A 15844-nucleotide genomic window follows, 5' to 3' on the forward strand; every position below is an offset into this window, starting at 1 on the left:
GTTATTCTGATAGCTCCAAAGTGGCCCAAGAGGTCCTGGTATTTGAATCTTCTGAGGTTGGCAGTACAGCCTCCATGGTACCTACCATTGAGAGAGGATCTTCTTTACCAGGGTCCACTAGTATCACTGGCCTGGGCGCGGTTAAGCTCTGTTCCCTTGAATGGAGCTTAGTCCTGCCCAGGCCAGTTGATGACGTCACTTGGCCAGCGGTAAACAGTGAGAAGTCTGTGGCACTGCTGGAGCGCCGCTGCCTTCTCAAACAGCTGATCGTTGGGGGTCCCGGGTGTCGGACCCCTGTAGATTAGATGCTGAAGATCTATCCAGAGGATAGATCATCAGTTTAAACAAACAGCAGAACCCCTTTAAAGTGAAATTTTAATATTAAAAAAGGACAGTGTGTACAAACAATGGGGTTATCATAGAAAACATAACAAAATACACAGACATATACATACAGTGCAAAATAACAGTATGGAAAATAAAAGGGATAAAGACAGAACTTAAGACGTTACTCGAAGTCCAGTTGCCTGGAGAAGCAGAAATATCGGTCAATCCATGTTAAAAAGGGTCTGTAGATCCCCCCACAACCCCTCCCCCCGTGATGTAAGAGGAGGCCAGCAAGTATGGTAATGACCCTTTACGACCCCTGCCTGGGACAGTCAGGTCCATAAATATTGGGACATCGACACAATTCTAAGATTTTTGGCTCTATACACCACCACAATGGATTTGAAATGAAACGAACAAGATGTGCTTTAAAGGGCTTCTGTCACCCCACTAAACAGTTTTTTTTTTTTTGTGTACTTATAATCCCTATCCTGTGATTTATCCTTACATAATGTGATTCATCATTTTGGTTCAGTAGATTCTGCTAAAAACGTACTTTTATAATATGTAAATTACCTGTCTACCAGGTAATTTACATACCCTCCGCATGTTGATTGACAGGGCCAGCGGACGGGATCTTTCTCCGCTGGCCCTGTCTGCTATCAAGATCTCGCGCCTGCACCGTAACAGTATTCAATCGGCGCAGGCGCACTGAGAGGCGGACGCTCGCTCGGCCGCTCCATCCTCAATGCGCCTGCGCCGATGACGTCACATCTATACCCGGCGCAGGCGCATTGAGGATGGAGCGGCCGAGCGAGCGTCCTCCTCTCAGTGCGCCTGCGCCGATTGAATACCGTTACGGTGCAGGCGCGAGATCTTGATAGCAGACAGGGCCAGCCAGAGAAAGATCCCGTCCGCTGGCCCTGTCAATCAACATGCGGAGGGGGGCGTCATTATGATAGGAGGATGCGGCTGCTACCAGCAAGTAGCCGCCCTACTTGCTGGTAGACAGGTAATTTACATATTATAAAAGTACGTTTTTAGCAGAATCTACTGAACCAAAATGATTAATCACATTATGTATGGATAAATCGCAGTATAGGGATTATAAGTACCCCAAAAAAAAAAAAATGTTTAGTGGGATGACAGAAGCCCTTTAACTTCAGACTGTCAGCTTTAATTTGAGGGTATTTACATCCAAATCAGGTGAACGGTGTAGGAATTACAACAGTTTGCATATGTGCCTCCCACTTGTTAAGGGACCAAAAGTAATGGGACAGAATAATAATCATAAATCAAACTTTCACTTTTTAATACTTGGTTGCAAATCCTTTGCAGTCAATTACAGCCTAAAGTCTGGAACGCATAGACATCACCAGACGCTGGGTTTCATCCCTGGTGTTGCTCTGCCAGGCCTCTACTGCAACTGTCTTCAGTTCCTGCTTGTTCTTGGGGCATTTTCCCTTCAGTTTTGTCTTCAGCAAGTGAAATGCATGCTCAATCGGATTCAGGTCAGGTGATTGACTGGGCCATTGTATAACATTACACTTCTTTCCCTTAAAAACTCTTTAGTTGCTTTTGCAGTATGCTTTGGGTCATTGTCCATCTGCACTGTGAAGCACCGTCCAATGAGTTCTGAAGCATTTGGCTGAATATGGGCAGACAATATTGCCTGAAACACTTCAGAATTCATCCTGCTGCTTTTGTCAGCAGTCACATCATCAATAAATACAAGAGAACCAGTTCCATTGGCAGCCATTCATTCCCACACCATGACACTACCACCACCATGCTTCACTGATGAGGTGGTATGCTTAGGATCATGAGCAGTTCCTTTCCTTCTCCATACTCTTCTCTTCCCATCACTCTGGTACAAGTTGATCTTGGTCTCATCTGTCCATAGGATGTAGTTCCAGAGCTATGAAGGCTTTTTTAGATGTCGTTTGGCAAACTCTAATCTGGCCTTCCTCTTTTTGAGGATCACCAATGGTTTACATCTTATGGTGAACCCTCTGTATTCACTCTGGTGAAGCATTCTCTCGATTGTTGACTTTGACACACATACACCTACCTCCTGGAGAGTGTTCTTGATCTGGCCAACTGTTGTGAAGAGTGTTTTCTTCACCAGGGAAAGAATTCTTCGGTCATCCACCACATTTGTTTTCCGTGGTCTTCCGGGTCTTTTGGTGCTCCTGAGCACCTTCTTTTTAAGAATGTTCCAAACAGTTGTTTTGGCCACACCTAATGCTTTTGCTATCTCTCTGATGGGTTTGTTTTGTTTTTTCAGCCTAATGATGGCTTGCTTCACTGATAGTGACAGCTCTTTGAATCTTATCTTGAGAGTTCACAGCAACCAGGGTGGATAAAAATCAATAATTAAAAAAAAAAAAAAAAAAAAAAAAGATTTTTTTTATTTTAATTGGATTTTTTTTATATAAAATGCTTTTTGAGAAAAATATATTACCATCCAAAAGGTTATTCCATCATTAAATAAAGATTTGTTTTTTAATTATGTAGTAGACTAAGGCTGTATATGATTCATTTTTTTGGTAAATAAATTCCATTAATCCATTCACAATGTCATGCTCTTCCAGAGGTTTTTGTAAGATTATTGGGCAGTTTCTCTGCCTACAAGATATTATCACAGATTCTTGGTTTACTTTTGCAGTTCTCAAAACTGAATTTGACTCAGCAGAGATCACATGCCTCTTCTTCACAGCAAAAATGTTATAACATGAACAGAGTTGATAAAAAGACCTTAATCCTAACTTCTACAAACCTATGAATACAGACTCAACCTAATCAAACTAATATGAAAAGTTGTTATTCTAAAAATCTTCATCTACTTGCATATTATAAGTTATACCAGCAAGAATTAGTCTTTATGTAGAAAACTAAGATTTAAATTAAGCCTTACTGACTAGTGATTTAAATCGCAATTTAAATCAGTTTGATTTAAATCAAATCCACCCTGACAGCAACAGATTCCAAATGCAAATAGCACACTGGAAATGAACTCTGGACCTTTTATCTGCTCATTGTAATTGGAATAATGAGGGAATAACACACACCTGGCCATGGAACAGCTGAGAAGCCAATTGTCCCATTACTTTTGGTGCCTTAACAAGTGGGAGGCACATATGCAAACTGTTGTAATTCCTACACCGTTCACCTGATTTGGATGTAAATACCCTCAAATTAAAGCTGACAGTCTACAGTTAAAGCACATCTTGTTCGTTTCATTTCAAATCCATTGTGGTAGTGTATAGAGCCAAAAATGTTAGAATTGTGTTGATGTCCCAATATTTATGGACCTCACTGTATCTTTTCTGGTATTCATCCAAGCGACTTCATATTACTTCCATCCACTCCGTCCTAATGTCCCGTACACGTGCATACTAAACATGGCGGAGGTAATGGCAGGATAGCTTGAGTTATCTAAATGCTCCCTGTTACTGGGATCTATTTCATTCTGATACCGTAGACGCATATACGTGGCCTGAGTTCTCAGGTGGAAGCATGCGACCCACATATGGATTAAACCACGTACTTTTTTGATGTATATCTCAAGATAGGGGTTTTCATGTGTGACCTCGGCTGTAGAGGACGCTAGCCTTTTCCTGCCCCCTCTAACGGTTCTTGTCTGTGAAAGGTTTGTGTCTGACCCTCACGCTATCTTCAAGTTTTATGATAGGGGTCTCTGTGAAGTGCTTCCACCTTACTGATTTTATGGCTACAATCTCCTGACCTGGTTTTGGGAAGGGAACATGGACGAGGTTATGACCCAAAACCAGAATGTAAAGGGAGGGGTTGCCTACTCCTAAAAATAATTGTAATATCTGGATACCTGTATCACCACACTGTTCCTAATAATAAATCCTCCCAGTGTGTCCTGTGAGCATAGAGTTAGCTGGAGAACCTCCAAACATACCAGCTGTGGCCTCTGACCAAGCAGGTCGCCCTCCTGCAAAGGAATGAGCAGTCTCAAGTGTCACTTATACAGGGACCATCATTGCGATGTCATGGAATGATGTGATGTCATGTGCTCATTTGCATATGCAGCTGCCAATCTTTCAAACTCTGGAAAATCCCTTAATTCCCTCCTAGACTAAGAGCTTCCTACTTATTGAATCTTGGGGATGCAATGTGAAAACGGTTGAAGATCAGCTACTGGTAATAAAGAGGCCGTATAGTGCACCTCATACCTGTCCATCATCTATCTATATTGTTGGACCAGCCCACCAGAGTATGAGAAGACCCTCTGGTGGGCCCAGGCTCTCACACCATATGGGGATTCAAAGGTCCAGAGAGAAAAAAAACATTTGGCGCAGCCTTTGGAGCCAGTCACTTGCCACTAGTGTCTATTTTCTTGACTCAATACCGATTAGGCCCCTTGCGCACAATGCAGGTTTGTGTAAGAAAATCTGCAAGAAATATGCACCAAAACCACACATAAATCCACACTATTTATCGCGGTTTTGGTGCTTTTTTTTGTTAAAGGGGTTGTCCCGGTTCTGAGCTGAACCCGGACAAACCTCCATTTTCACCCAGACAGCCCCCCTAACTTGAGCATCAGAGCAGTTCATGCTCCAATGCTCTCCTTTGCCCTGCGCTAAATCACACAGGGCAAGGGCTCTTATTTACAATAACACATTGCCGGGTGGAAGCTTCTGCCCAGCAGTGTGTTCAGTGACGTCACCGGCAGTGATGGCCAGTTCGCCCGCGAACACATGCGGGCTGCTATCTTAACTGACAAGTCCGGCGAGCCAGTCTGAAATCAAATGCGGTCACCGGGAGCAGGCAGTTCCAAGAACAGCCCGATGAAGGCCCCCGGGGGCTGTTCTCGGAACTGCCTGCTCCCGGTGACCGCATTTGTTTCAGACCGGCTTGCGCACAGGCACGGACTTACCTGTGCATCGCCGGACTTGTGAGTTAAGATGGCAGCCCGCATGTGTTCGCGGGCGAACACGGCAAACTGGCCACCGGCTCTGATGGGCGGGCTTTAGCACTGCCCTAGCCGTTTTACAGGGCAGCACTAAAGCCTGCCCATCAGTGCCGGTGACGTAACCAGGCTTCCGGGCAGCCGCATGGAGAGCCTGGTACGTCACCGGATCTCCAAAAAATGCCTTTGCCCTGCGCGATTTAGCAGTTGTAGGCGGCCATTTTTCTGGATCCTGCAAGGGACATTTATCAAACTGATGTAAAGAAAAACTGACAGGCGTCCATAACAACCAATCAGATTCCATCTTTCATTTTCCAAAGGAGCTCTAAGAAATTAAAGATGGAATCTGATTGGCTGGTTGATAAATCTCCCCCAAGCCTTTGATCTAATGGCCGGTAACAAAGAGCAATAGAAGCCATTCCACTGCACAGATCGACACCTGACACCCTGAAATGTATTGCTTATGACCACACATATTTCTAGGCACAAATACAACTTGTGATGAGGTAGACTTCGGGTCTATCCAGAAACAACGTTTAGGCCGCGTTACCATGGCGACAGCGCTCACACGTCCCTTCCTCCACTTCTTACTGGTTAGCATATCTACTCAAGGTAGGCGGGCTTAGTCGGCAAAACGCATGCGCTAAACTTCCACGGCGGGAGAGAGGTCAAGGGGGCGTGAATTCTCTCCTCTTGTCCCCGCCATCTTGTTTCGGTTCCCGCCGACCCCTCCCCCTTGTCTACCGGAGCGCGTACGAGAGGATAAGGAAATTCTCCCTTTGTCACGTGCTTTCCGCGACCTCGGCTGCTGATTGGACGGGAGAAGTGCCGTGTGTCTGGCAGAGAGCCGCTCGGTGAGTGTGCCTTTTGTGTAGGGGGCTCTGGGGGGAGGATCGGCGCGGGGTTACCCGATGGGGAGAGTCAAAGGCTGAACTTTAGGGCACGAACCGGTGACAGGCCGCACTCCCCGCCTCAGGCCCCGCTCATTGGTGGAGGCCGAGGCCTGGTCGGTGTGATTGGTCGGTTAGTCCGGAAACCAGCTTGTTTAGGAGGGGGAAGAACAAGGCTCGGTGTGATAGATGGCGGCTGCTTCTCCAGTGTACGGTGATGGCAGCTGTCCCGGGGTGGGCACAGCAGTGTGCCCTCTACTTACCTCATGTATGTGCTGGGGGCCACCATTACCATACACCTGTGATGTACTAGGGCCCCACTGCTCTGCATTCAGGGGGTTCTCTCATCCTCAGTGTACGGTGATGGCAGCTGTCCCGGGGTGGGCACAGCAGTGTGCCCTCTACTTACCTCATGTATGTGCTGGGGGCCACCATTCCCATACACCTGTGATGTACTAGGGCCCCACTGCTCTGCATTCAGGGGGTTCTCTCATCCTCAGTGTACGGTGATGGCAGCTGTCCCGGGGTGGGCACAGCAGTGTACCCTCTACTTACCTCATGTATGTGCTGGGGGCCACCATTCCCATACACCTGTGATGTACTAGGGCCCCACCGCTCTGCATTCAGGGGGTTCTCTCATCCCCAGTGTACGGTGATGGCAGCTGTCCCGGGGTGGGCACAGCAGTGCACCTTCCCATCTGGACTGAGGAGTCTGCCCTCTACTCACCTCATGTATGTGCTGGGGGCCACCATTACCATGCACCTGTGATGTACTAGGGCCCCACTGCCCTGCATTCAGGGGGTTCTCTCATCCCCAGTGTACGGTGATGGCAGCTGTCCCGGGGTGGGCACAGCAGTGCACCTTCCCACCTGGACGAAGGAGTGTGCCCTCTACTCACCTCATGTATGTGCTGGGGGCCACCATTACCATGCACCTGTGATGTACTAGGGCCCCACTGCTCTGCATTCAGGGGGTTCTCTCATCCTCACCGTGTACTGCACTGTGTGAACTAGGGTGCAGCCTGCTCTCATCACTGAGTCATTAGAAGGGTTTTCCGAGAACTGTTTTTTATTTTTTTACAGATGACCTATGCGACCCCCGCTGATCAGCTGTTTGGTAAGGCAGTGGAGACCCTCTCACACCAAGCACAGTTCCATACATTGTACAGTGGCTGTGCTTGGTATCGCTCTCAGCCTCATTCACTTCAATGGGGCTAAGCTGCTCCCAGGCCACGTGACCGATGGGTGTGTAGTCACAAGGCTGCGGGGCTACTGCCTTCTCAAACAGCTGATCGGTGGATGTCCCCTGTGTCAGACCCCCACCAGTCAGGTACTAATGACTAGGGATGAGCCAATCGACTTCGGATGAAACATCCGAAGTCGATTCGCATAAAACTTCAGGAGCAGGATCTCCGTACAGTATTAGAATCTATTGGCTCTGATGAGCCAATAGCTTCTGCATGCGGAAAATACTGTATATCTGACCATAAAGAAACTGTCGCAGATTGCATTTCTGGATCGCTGAGAGATCAGGTTTCCATTTGTAGTGCCACCTCTGGGCTGGAACCTCTGGGTTTGCCAACACCGGTCCAAAAATCATGTAGACCTACAATGCGCTGGGATATAGGTCTACAGATACCAGTCCATTATACATGTGAAGAATACTATTGAGATCTTTTTTCAGAGAAAATCTTTCCATTAACAGTGAAACCTGTGGCTCACTGGTTTTAGTCTCTCACATACAGCAGGTCCTGGGTTCAAAACCAGGCAGAGGCAAGCTGAAAGAAGAGATGGAATGAAAGTAATATATACAGGGACCCAGAGCATCTCCTTTCACTGGCTGAGTGCTGACCGGGGCGGAATGACCGGCTTAGTACTCAGATAGTGTCGGTACTGAACCTATATGCAGCATATTTCCATTCATCCTGCAACCCTAGCGTGAACAAGGAGAGAGATTTATTAAGGGTGATGTTAGGCCCCCCAGGCATGGGGTGTGCCACAGTTACACTATGCCATCTCCCGGGCATGGGATGCTCCACAGTTAATTGTGGCGTATCTCTGCTGTCTATGCACCAGATCAGATATCTGTGCCAGCCAGGAGCTGGCACAGATTTCGGGTATGATTTGCAGCCCTGTAAACTATACTGTGCCAGTTAGGCCCGGCCCCGCATTATCCAATTTTTGGGAAAAGTGGCCAGAAGGGTGCAAAACTCCTAGAAACGTCACAGATTTTTGCGTGAGGCTACTTTCACATCTGCGATCTTGCAGTCCGGTTTTTAGATCCGGCATTGGATCTCAAAACCACAGCAATACGCTTCCGTTGTAATAAATAATACATCCTGCTGCATCTGTTCAGAACCGATCCGGTTGTATTATATCGAAAATGAAGGAACTGGATCTAGCACCAAAACCATGTAAGTCAATGGGCGCCTCTGTGAAAAACGACTCCGGCACCATTGACTTACATGGTTTTTGGGGCTGGATCCGGCACGCTGTTTGCAGCGGTTTTGTCCCCAGCATGGGAACTGAACAAACCGGAACACAATCCATTTTGGTGCACTCCGTTCTGGTTTGTTCAGTTTTGTCCCCGTTGACAATGGAGAGGGACAAAACTGAAGTGTTTTTGAGACCCTGTGCCGGACAGCACAACGCAGATGTGAAAGTAGCCTAAGTGGGCTGACCGCAAGCTTCGTGACTTTTTGATGCCTGTTTTCTGGCATGGAGGGGTTGATAGATGTGGGCTATAGTGTTCAAACTGTATTCTTTGCCAGTATTTTTCAGTCATACGTGTTGCAGTAGATTTGCAGGTTTCTGCCGATATCCTATTCCTCTGTGGGACATGCACTCCTGATGACTATGGCTGCACGAAAGAGAGATGCCGAGTAGTTCCCTCATGAAATGCACCCTCAAATAGTGACACTGGCAGATCTCTGAATCCAGGTATTTTACCCGCCGTTGGGTTGACCATCTCCACCGTTGCGCTGAATATACCTGCCTTTGGTTTGGTCACTAAATGAAAGAAAATAGACAACTGCCTTTTTGTTCTAGGCTCCTACTGATATAAAGGAGAGTTTGTATCCTGTGAAGAGGTCGTCAGAAGAGGGAATATGTCTTCTTCTGGCTCATGTAAGGGGCTGTAGGGCATTCTTGCAAGCTGTCGTAATAAATTAGCGTCTTCTCAATATAGAGAACCTGTATCTTGAATGCTTTCATCTGTAATGTCAGGTTGATGCCAGGAGCACCGCACCGTCTCATGTACATGTTCCATTATCCTTGTACATTGTCGGGTTCCCACAAAATACATTTATGGCATACTAGCTGTCTGATCATTGGAGGTTGATCTCTGGCACCTCTATGGGACATGGGTGACTCTACCCTTATTCCTAGTGATGGGGTGGGTGTGCATTGTCTCTCCATATGGAAAAGGGCAGGCTACTCCACTGCTGGGTACTATAAGTCTGCTTTCACACCTTCTTAGTACCCAGTCTGATGGACCCATAAGGTCCATTTAACATTGCTTCCGTCTCGTGGTAACCGATGACTGCCTTGGTTTAGAGATGTCCTCATTTACATTTGAGCTGTGTCTAGCTATATGTGTGGCTGCTGTACCTCTGAGAATATTCATCTGGTTCCTAAAATGTTGGAAATTAGAAAGGAGGGTGGCAGGTAATGTACAGCCCGCCTACCTCAGTTTGTTGTGAAGGCTGGTGAGAGGCACTCTTATATGACAGGGATTTCTGTGTATCGTGTCTTTGTCCTTTAGGGCTTGTTCTCGTTCTAGCCATGATGTGCTGGCAGCCTAGGAAGGGTGCTGGTGTATGTACAGGGCTGACTGCCAATGCCAGTCCTTGCTCGCATTGCATTCACTTGTCATCTGTTGGTTGCGGTTTAATGAACCTTGTCAAAATCTCCTTCTAGGATAGTGTCACTGCCTGTGAGCTCAGAAGCTTCAGCAGTCATCAGATGAAAAAAAGATTGCGATTCCTCATTGATTAATGGCTAACCGAAAGGATGACGACAAAATTGCAGTCTTTCGAGGCTACTTGGGCCTCTTCGTCAGACGTCTCTTAAGATAGTATCTGAAGATTCACATATTTATACACCAAAGTACATAGGAATAATGAGGTAGATGAGACAAGTGATATAAAGCAGATCAATGTGAGTGGAGGAGGAAACAAACTGATGTAGCAGTAAATGGTTGTGGAAATTATAGATAAGGAGTGTGAAAGTTTTATTGTCCTAATTGATATCAGTCCATGATTGTCATGAACCCAAGAGATCTGAGGGCCACATTCCTTAAGAGATGTAGAAGGACATAAATCCATTAGACGCATTCATTCCTGATCTGAGTGTGTCAAAGGTGGTCATGAACTTGTATTCTCAGATTCTCCTGTCCCTCTGAGATTTGAAATTCCCTTTTACTATCAAGACTTTCATACCTGTGGTGTTGTGGTCAAGGCTGACAAAGTGTTTAGCTACAGGGAAATCTTTTGTTCTTTTATTGCATGGTAACGAGAGTTCATTCTTCTGAGTTTTTAACCAGTTTCACAGACAGTAGGACATTTGGTACATACAGTCAAATAGACCACATTTGACGTGGTGCAGGTGACTATACCTGGGATCTTATAGCCCTGATCTGTACTGGGGATCTGTACTTTGTCAGTGGCCATTATGTACGGGCAGGTCTTATATTTGGTCTGTTTGCAGGGGAATGTTCCTGTTGTTAATCCTCTTTCACACGGGAGTTGCGGGAAAAGGTGCGGGTGCGTTGCGGGAACACGCGCGATTTGGTACCCAAACCCGAACTTCTTCACAGAAGTTCGGGCTTGGGATTGGTGTTCTGTAGATTGTATTATTTTCCCTTATAACATGGTTATAAGGGAAAATAATAGCATTCTGAATACAGAATGCATAGTACAATAGCGCTGGAGGGGTTAAAAAAAAGAAAAAATTATTTAACTCGCTTTAATCCACTTGATTGCGCAGCCCGGCGTCTCTTCTGTCGGCGTCTTTGCTGTGTGCAGGAAAAGGACCTGTGGTGACGTCACTCCGGTCATCACATGGTTCGTCACATGATCTTTTATCAAGTGATGCGTGAAAATCACCGCTCGTGTGCACAGCCCCATAGAAATGAATGGGTCAGGATTCAGTGCGGGTGCAATGCGTTCAACTCACGCATTGCACCCACGCGGAATACTCGCCCTGTGAAAGGGGCCTTAGAGAGGACAGCGAGCTTCTGACAATGTTTGAGATTTTGTAGTATTGGATGTAGTCTCTGAGCAACCCTTCTTAGAATTTTCCAGAATTCGGTTGTCAGTGACTACTAGACGTACCAGATTAACTTCTTGTTTTGTATTTTAGGAGCTCACTCCTTGGTAATCTGGTGGCTCTGGCGATTTGGTTTTCCACTGTATTTGAATGTGACACACTTCATATCTATAATCCTCCTCTAAAATTGCTCCAACCATTTACTGCTACATCTGTTTTTTTATTCCTCCACTCACATTGATCTGCTTTACATCACTTGTCTCATCTACCGCATTATTCCTATGTACTTGGTGTATAAATATGTTAATCTTCAGATACTGTCTTAAGAGACTCCTGACGAAGAGGCCCAAGTGGCCTCGAAAGCTTGCATTTGTGTCTTCATCTTTTCAGCTAGTCATTAAAAGGTATAAACCACTGAGGAATCGCTATCTTTTCTCATCTTTACTGGCTAACACGGTGTGTGTATATCAGGGCTTGACAAATTTCCTTGGAATCTAGGAGCCAGCTAAAAAAGTTAGGAGCCAGGCGGAGCCGCGTCATAAAGCCCCCAGTAGGTGCCCGCATAGTGCCCCCCCCCACAGAGCCCCCCCAATAATGCTGTATACCATGTTACATATACCGCCGCTCCGTCCCCGGACCCTATTGACTATAATGGGGACGGGGGTGGAGCTCCGGCGCAGCATGGCAGTTCGCGGTGAGAGGCCGCCGGACTAAAAAGTTGGACATGCAGTACTTTTACCATGCACTGCCGTGCTGCGCCAGAGCTCTGCCCCCATTATAGTCAATGGGGACAGAGCTGCAGTCTGGCGAAACAGCGGAAGGACGGATCCGACAGGGTGAACCGCCTGCCAGATCCATCCTGCCGCAAGTGTGAAAGTAGCCTTAGTTCTATAGCTACTGAATGAGACAGAAGAAGGGATCCCTTTTAACATATAGATCTCCTTGAGAAGCCAATTTGATCCTAAAGGGTTAATTCACACTGTAATCTGAACTGTGTCCTGTCACATCACTGCTGCAAAAGCATCAGCACAGCCTCAGTGTAAACTGTTCTAGAGTCTGACTGACTGTTCTTTTACCTCAATGAATCGAATGAGTCTCTATAAGTCGGATCTTTAGATTCTTTAAACTTGTGTCTCATTCGATTCATTTCTATTCTAACTCCCTGTACAGACGGCTCAGAGCTGCTGGTGCTTGCCTTGCCTCAGCTCTGATTGGTTGGTGGGCGGGGAGGGGAGGGGCTGGCAGAAACCAGCTTCCATTCTAGGATCAGATTACACTCCTCCCGAGCCCCTCCCCTCCCTGCTGCCAGCGTCTCGCTCTCTGTGTGCTGTGACTCACTGACTGAGGAGCTGCTTCACACGGTGCTGCCTCGGGACAGAACGGCAGCTCCGCACCCATCGCCCGGGCACCTTTGAAAACGGGCTGACAAATACCCAAGCGCCAGGACTAAATTCCTGGTCGCCATGGCGACCTGGCGCCTGGGATTTGTCGAGCCCTGGTGTATATGTATGTGTGTGTGTGTGTGTGTGTGTATATATATATATATATATATATATATATATATATATATATATATATATATATATATATACTTTATCAGCAGTCTACCCCATGATTAACTGCTAATACTGGGGAGCAGCGTCTGACTCCGCTGTATAAAGAGAAGCAGTGCTTATAGGAGCGCTGTGTTCTCTTCTCTCTTTACCTGCTCGTTGTCGACATTGCAGGAGAAGCGGATCTGAATTTTTGCGGACAGCATATGGCCATCTGAATGAGCTCGTATTCGCCTTTGTGCAACTGGTTTCTTTGATTTCTGTGTGTGGGTAGAAGCACACACACACACACACACACACACACACACACACACACACACACACACTTTCCGTCTCCACTGTGTAGAGAGAGACATAGCTATATATTTTTATGAATTTAGACGTAGGGATGAATGAACCGTGTCTGGGCCGCTTCACTATGGCACTCAGAGGAGAAAGGGAGCAGGGAAGCTACAGAGCATGTCAGTCCACCGCTGAATGCAGGAGAAGGTGGACCAGAAGGATAAACGGCTGGGGCACTACTGGAGAGGAAAATGTTTTTTTGTGCAATACTCTCCAAAGGATAACCCCCATTTGAAGAGGCTATGTAGGGCATAGAGCGGGGATGTAATATCGCTTACTATTTTTTCCCCCTCATCCAGGAGGGGAAACCTGAAGAGATAAAATGGTTCACCCCCCCCCCCCCCTTCCCCACCACACCTCACCTCACCTCACCTCAGTTCAGGTTTCCTGTCCTCCGGATGGAAGGTACCTGTGGAGTTCTCTCTCTCTTTTTTTTTTTCTAAGTCTGTACTGCTTCCTGCCTCATTGGAGAGCCGCTGTGGCCGTTTTCAGGCGGCTCCCGGTCCATAGTAGTGCGGTGGCCGGCGTCCCACTTCCAAAATGGTGGAGCATGCTCCCGATGCGCTACGCGCAGGCTTCTTCCGGCGCATTGATGCTGTTTTCGGCAGCGCTGACTGAAAGGGGGAGGGCTCACCTGCCTCATTGATTAGGCGTTTTTTGGGCGTGGTATTAAAAGGAGCCAAGGAGCGTAATAAGTTGGCAGCAGGAGGGGACAGCCAGCCTTGGTGCGCACACAGTGCTGTGCGGGATCTGGAGCCTCCACGAAACATGTCGGAAGCAGATTACGCTGGACGCGCCGATCCCTTGGACCCTCGAGGCCCACAAGCCCGGTATTGGACCTGAGGAGTTGGGAAGCTTGACTCCGAATTTGTAAGATTGATCCTCTACTAATAAACTTTGGTGTTTGCTTTTTTTGTAGGTAGCAAAAACACCTAAAACATCTTCCGGCAAAACTAAACATAAAGAATGTGGAGGATGTAGAGTAGCGTTGTCAGCTTCATATGCTAAACCACTAGGGATCGACCGATTATCTGTTTTACCGATATGATCGGCCGATATTCAGGATTTTGACAGTTATCTGCATCTATTTTGCCGATATTCCGATAACGTATGGGGAACACAGATCGCGCTGCTGACAGCGCTCTCCGTGTTCACTCAGCAGCACAGGGGAGAAGGAAGCAGTGTCACCCTCCCCCTGTGATGCTGCTGCCGCCAATGAGAGGAGAGAAGACAAGAGGAGGGGAGGGGCTGTGGCCACTGCGCCACCAATGATGTTAACTTATTCATTCAAATTAAACAGGAGGCGGGAGCTGGCTGCAGAATCACATAGCCGGCTCCTGACCTCTATGAGCAGTAGCTGCTATCCGCGGTAGTTAACCCCTCAGGTGCCGCGGATCGCAGCTACTGCTCATAGAGGTCGGGAGCCGGCTATGTGATTCTGCAGCCAGCTCTCGCCTCCTGTATATGAATTAATGAGAGAGTTATCTTCATTGGTGGCGCAGTGCGCCCCCAATCCCCCCCTGTATTAATCATTGGTGGCAGTGGCCACAGGATCCCCCTCCTCCTCCTCAGTGGCAGTTACCATCGGAGCCCCAGCAGTGTAAGCCTGGGGCTCCGATCGGTTACCATGGCAGCCAGGACGCTACTGAAGCCCTGGCTGCCATAGTCAGCTCCCTGCTGCTATGTGCACAAAGCACAGAGCAGCATGGACAGTGTGAAGTCCTATTCACCCTGATAGATCTCTCAGGGTGAATAGGACAAGGGTTCTAGTCCCTAAGGGGGCTAAAAGTTAAAAAACAAACACCAAAATATTAAGTAAAAATTAAAAAGAAAGATTTACAAAAAAAATACTACACGTTAACAATAAACATTCATTTTCAACAGATTTGTGTAGTATTATTTTTTTTTAAAATGTAAATTCACAGAATATCGGTATAAATTATCGGCTATCGGCCTTAAAGTTCCCAGATTATCGGTATCTGTTCTAAAAAATCAATCGGTCGATCCCTAATAAAAAAAACAGCTGTGAACCTCCTCTTCAAGGATTGCTGGATGGCAAGCCTGGATCTGGAGGATACGTATTACCATGTTCCAATCCATTCCGCCTCCCATTCCGCGGCTTTTTTAAGACAGGAATTACTCTGGTGCCCTATCTGGATGATTTTTTTTTTTTTTTTTTTTATAGTCTCAGTCAAAAGAAGAGCTAGAAAAAGATATTAAATTCCTCTGCTCCACTTGAGAAAATCTAGGATGAATAATCCAATTGGAAAAAATCTACTCTAATTCCTTTTTAAGTTTGGGTTTTTTGGGGGGGGGATTCAGTTAGACTCCTACTACAAAAAAGTTTTCTTCCACCTCAAAGGAGAGAGTCGATTATGGAACAAATATGGTCAGTCTTCCTGTCCTACCAGTGTACTTTCAGGGAAGCAATGGCAGTATTAGGGCAGATGACATCAGCAGTACCTTATGCACAGATCCACTCCAGAGATCTTCAAGCAGACATCCTAAGATTGTGGGACTGC

At 46.7% G+C, this 15844-nt stretch overlaps 1 protein-coding gene across 1 annotated transcript in view; it reads left to right on the forward strand.

Annotated features, from left to right (window-relative positions):
• Positions 1-5903: 5903 nt before the first annotated feature.
• Positions 5904-15844, forward strand: part of NFYC (nuclear transcription factor Y subunit gamma) — a 52579-nt gene continuing 42638 nt past the window's right edge. Inside the window, exon 1 of the mRNA XM_040424527.1 lies at positions 5904-6123. The gene's annotated coding sequence lies outside the window, so the exon portion shown is untranslated. The remainder of the gene's footprint in view (positions 6124-15844) is intronic.

This window comes from Bufo bufo, chromosome 3 (assembly GCF_905171765.1).
Source record: "Bufo bufo chromosome 3, aBufBuf1.1, whole genome shotgun sequence".
Taxonomy (NCBI): Eukaryota; Metazoa; Chordata; class Amphibia; order Anura; family Bufonidae; genus Bufo; species Bufo bufo.